General features: G+C 50.9%; 1 pseudogene; it reads right to left on the bottom strand.

Annotated features, from left to right (window-relative positions):
* Window positions 1–2,231: 2,231 nt before the first annotated feature.
* Window positions 2,232–4,092, bottom strand: LOC123048220 (uncharacterized; annotated as a pseudogene).
* Window positions 4,093–4,894: the final 802 nt, after the last annotated feature.

The raw sequence follows: 4,894 nt of genomic DNA, 5'->3' as shown, positions 1-4,894 counted from the left end.
CCTTCTTTGTCTGTTCTCTCTTCCCTCCCGCAGTCACAGCGAGAGTGGCGTGAACGATGGTGACGACGCGGATGCTGTTGACTGGAGTTGTTGCCGATATGCTGCTGTAGACCAAGCCATTAATGTCGATGTCGAGGTAGCCAATCATGGTGTTGTAGCCGTGCTCGAGGTAGTCGTGATCGATGAAGCCGCACAAAGCCGGAGGCGCAAAAAAATGCGCTATGACGGAGCTGCAAACGTGGACGATGCACCTTGCGGATGTCAGAAGGTGCCGTCAATGATGAGTCCGTCTGTTTTGCCAAGACCGGAGGAAGCCCATCGACCACACATTGATTTTGCCAGAATCGTGTGGCTGTGTAGGGTCGTCACTGTAGTGACTGTCGTCGTCGTGACGCGGTCATTGCCGTCGTCGTGGTCGTGTCTTGCAGAAAGTCTGTCAGAGGACGCTAGGTGTCCATGTTATGGACAAGGCAGCGGCGGTGCGTTGACATAGATGTTGATAAAGACCACGTTGATGAAGACCTTGGGAATAAAGTGTCAGCGACGAGGCTGGTCGTGCGTGTCGTTGCTCATGTCCCGTGCGCAAGTGAGCGGGCGTGGTACATGCGCGTGGACGTAGTTGGAAGCGCCGCGTACTCGAGGAAGCCGGCTGAAGTCGCTCGCCTGCGTCGGAGTTGCTGGGATGTACATGCACAACACGGTGTTGGTGAAGCTTCGTAGGGCCATGCATGCTCTGTTGTGCGTAGGTCTCGAGCCGTGCCCTCCGACGGCGCCCGCGGGCTCGTATGTGTTCGCCGATTGCTTGGAGATAGCGGGCGGTCCTGGAGGCCGGCTTGAAGCTGAGCACGTGCTACGCTGCTGTGCGTGATCCACGTTTGGACGGGAGATCTGCATACGACGGTTCCACCCTCCCGTGCTCCGAGGTCCGCGGGGTGTCGCCTTCTCGGGTCGGAGCGTGATCGTATCGGTAGTGCTGATGAGTCGCGCGGCCGCCCCGCACGTCGTCGACGAGTGTGCGGCTGTGCGCCGCCAAAGCTCGTGTTGACGCAGATCGATGAAGTCTTTCGTTTGAAGGAGATGGTGTGTGCTGGTGGAGTTCCGATCTTGAAACCGTATCCGTCCGTGGAGGTTGATGCAGCCGTAGGCGATCGACGACGAAGCATGGTCGGATGATGTGCACGCGTCATGCGCAGGAGGGAGTGGTTGCTTGCTGGGTCGATGAAGCCGGTCGGTGGAGGCTCGAGTCCCGCCGGCGCGTGTTGCGCTGGTTGTTCGTGTCCTTGGGAGGCTACGCCATGCATACCTGGCCCAAATTCATGGATCACACGCCTGTACGGATGTTGATGAAGTCCCGTGCTGCCGGGATGTCGCCTAGATCGAAGCCAGCCGGAGTTGCACCCGTGCCCAAGATGCCGATCCGGAAGCTGATCTTTTTTCTGCTGCAATTTCTCCACCGGTGAGCCCGGTCGATCTGATTTATTTGGTGGCTAGTACGATCTATCTAGCGGATGGATATGAAGAACTCGAAAATTAAAAACCTACGGAATTTGATCTAAACTACGGAACCGACCTGATCCTTGAGATCGGTGTCGTTGGACAAATTAAACCGCTCTAATACCATGTGGAAAATATAAAACCCTAGAATTATGTGTTGTATTGATCTGACCCTTGTAGGGGTATATATAGAGTACAACGTAGAAGAGGCTTGAGTACAAGGCAAGATATTAAACTAAGTCTATCTCTTTCTCCTTATCTCTAGCTAATCACATTTATACTCCTAACAACCGGAACCAGTTAAGATTCAAAAACCGGAGAAGGAGAACTCACAGGGAGTGCCACGTCGTAGCAGGAGCACCAGCCTTCGCGCCTCCCCTCCCTCCATGTGCCGCGCTGCTACAAAGACTGCCGTTGGCCGACCACCAGGCTCCGCGCAACACGCGGCCACAGTGGGAGAATGGATGGGGATGGTCCGTGTCCACCGCCATTGATAGGCCTCCTCCGAAGCCTCGAGCAAGAGCATTACAGCGCCTCGTGGTTGACGGAATAAACACTTCTTCCCGAGAACGAACGAACTAGATTGGGGATTGGTTCTACATACTGAGAACAGGCACTGAATGCTAGGTCCCACAGAAATCCTCCTTGCTTCCCAAAAAAATCCTTCAGTACTATCAGGATATCTTTGCCTCGTCCTGTGGTATCATGGAAATTGGAAAAGATTAGGTGGACAAATGAAAGAGTCAAAGAAACTTGCATGGCTTCTCACTGGTCAGTACACATGATTAAAAAAACAGAGGTACCTGGCTAATATCACCAACCCAAAGAAATTTCCTAAACTACTGACCCATACAGTGTGCCTAATTGCCTATTACTTACAGTTGGAATATAAAAAATAACAGTAAATTTTACACTATTTCAGAGTCGTCCAAAAAGAAGAGAAAATGGTATTTCAGAAAGAAGAACAGCCTCAGGCTCTCAGCTCACAACCTCTACCTACTCTGATTGCTTCTCTTCAAGTTTTTGTGAACCATGAACCATGCATGAGCTTCGAGTGTTGGATAAAAGACTAGGCAATTAATCAGCCGCTACTCTTCTGAAAACGCTTGTTACTTGTGACCATGCGATGTGGCCTCTGTACCTCACACTGAACGATGTAGCTGTAGTGAGGCGGCAGGTGGGATGTCCATGCATGGACCTTGAATTTCCCTCGAAGCCTCACACTTCCAAAGAGAAGATCTTGCGCGCTCATCATCCTCCGAGCTTCAGGTCCAGTTTCAGCAGAACATGTCTCGTAGTCAAGAAACAACACGACACATTTATTCACCCTCCTGAGATATGTTGGCTCCACCATCTGCCATGGAAGAGTGAAACGATGCCCATACACTGAGATGTTTGTCTTCTTCAAATTCCTGAGGGCTGCAAGGGCCATGCTCCAGAAATGGGGGTTAAATTTGGTTTCAGTACTCCACTGACGATGTTTGCAGACATGAAGCACCCACTCGTCAAATTGGCCATCTCCATGGCCATTGATGCGAGCTTCGGGTGGTCCTCTGCTCTCGTGCTACCAAAGGAACGCACCTTGAAGAAGTACAGGTATGCTTCTTGAGTTAAGAACTGTAATGTGAGGGATTCCGTGGTTCCAAAGCTTGCGATCTTGTCAGAGCGGCTCACAATTATCATCTTACTTCCACTCGTGATGCGACTTTTCGCAGCTGAATACAACCTCTTCCATACAGGCTCCTCAATATCCAGAAGAAGCTCAATGATGATCAATGTCCTTCCACCGCCCATCCCACCGTTTTGATGCTTGATTCTACCTCCATCTCTTAGGGTCTCTACAATTGCATCTTTAAGATGATCCCCATTGAAAAACAAAATTTGAGAGAAGTGGTTGCGGACCCTTTCATCGTTGCATACATGCTCGACCAGGGTGCTCTTTCCAACTTTCCTGGGACCGACGATTGGCAAGACAGCCAAATGATCAGCAGCACCAGGAGCAGTCTGTGATTGCAACAGGAAGTTCATCACAAGTTCCATCTCCATTTGTCGTCCAAACATGCATTTGTCCAGCAGCAGATACATGTTGTACGGTTGACGGTGCAGACGTGGGTAACTGTTTAGAAATATGATGAACTCATTCACATCTTCAATGGTGTTCCTTATGCTGCCAAGAACTTGCTCCAGCAGCTCAGCTTGTGCTGCACCATCATTGTTGGCATTGCAGAAGCATACACGCTTTGCAGGGTTGAACTTAGATGGGGCAAAAGAGTAATCTTTTGACCTGTTATCTTCATGTGCTCCGCAACTGAACATATCGAGGGTGTAATACCCCATGTACATCTCCTGTCTCAGTATGCTGAGTTGATGCAGCATGGCCTGGTTTGTAATGAGCCGGTCATCTGCCTCCTCGACGACGACATGAAGCCGCAGTAGCAGCCGTTGCAGGCCGTGCAGCCTCTCCTCCTCGGTTGCCTCCGCTGACCGCTGCTTCAGGTATCTGTCCACCAGGAAAGATATGGATCTACTGGCAAGCTCACCCATAGCAGCAGAAAATATTACCTCCATGTGTGTGTTTGAGAGCCCGCTCGGTCTACATATATCAGAAACTTCTCTGAGGACTTGCCCAAGGACACTATGAGTCTTCATCTTATTTCTCCGTTGAAGCCGTGTTTTTCTTTTCTTTGATCAAAGAGTTGAATATGAGATTGTATAAACAGAAAGACTGGTGGGCTCCGCGGCAAAAGACTCCTTCCCCGAGCTCTTCAGGCTGGCCTTCAGGAAAAACCTCTCGGTCAAAGACGCCCTGCACAATGGCAGATGGATGAGAGGCCTTCATCGAATCAACTCAACTGAGCTGCTACTCCAATTTCTCTCCTTATGGAACCTGCTCTCCAACATTCAGCTCTCGGATCGCGCGGATGGCATACGTTGGAATCTTACGGCAGACGGTCAGTACTCCGCCTCCTCCGCCTATGCAGTGCAATTCCTCGGCCGTATCCAATTTCCTGTTTTGAATCAAGTCTGGCGACTCAAGATCGAGCCCAAGGTCAGATTCTTCATTTGGCTGCTGCTGCAAAATAGACTGTGGACCTCGGATCGGCTCAGTGCCAGGGGTTGGCCAAACCAGTCAGACTGCCCGCTATGTGATCAATCGCTGGAATGCGCCACTCACCTGTTCTTGATGTGCCCCTTCGCCAAAGAGGTATGGATGCGCTCTGCAAGTAACTTTCAGCCTGCATCTAGAGTAGCCCTATCCAAGACCTCGATTTTAGGCTGGTGGAGCAAACTGTGCCGCATGGATAAGGGCACTGCGGCCTATACTGCTTGGCACATTTGGAAGGCACGCAATGGCCGTATCTTTCAACAGCATACGGTTTCGGCGCTGCAGACTTCTCAA

The sequence above is a fragment of the Triticum aestivum genome, chromosome 2D (genome assembly GCF_018294505.1).
Source record: "Triticum aestivum cultivar Chinese Spring chromosome 2D, IWGSC CS RefSeq v2.1, whole genome shotgun sequence".
Lineage (NCBI taxonomy): Eukaryota > Viridiplantae > Streptophyta > Magnoliopsida > Poales > Poaceae > Triticum > Triticum aestivum.
The sequence above is the reverse complement of the archived record's forward strand: the minus strand, read 5'-3'. Positions and strand labels throughout refer to the sequence as shown.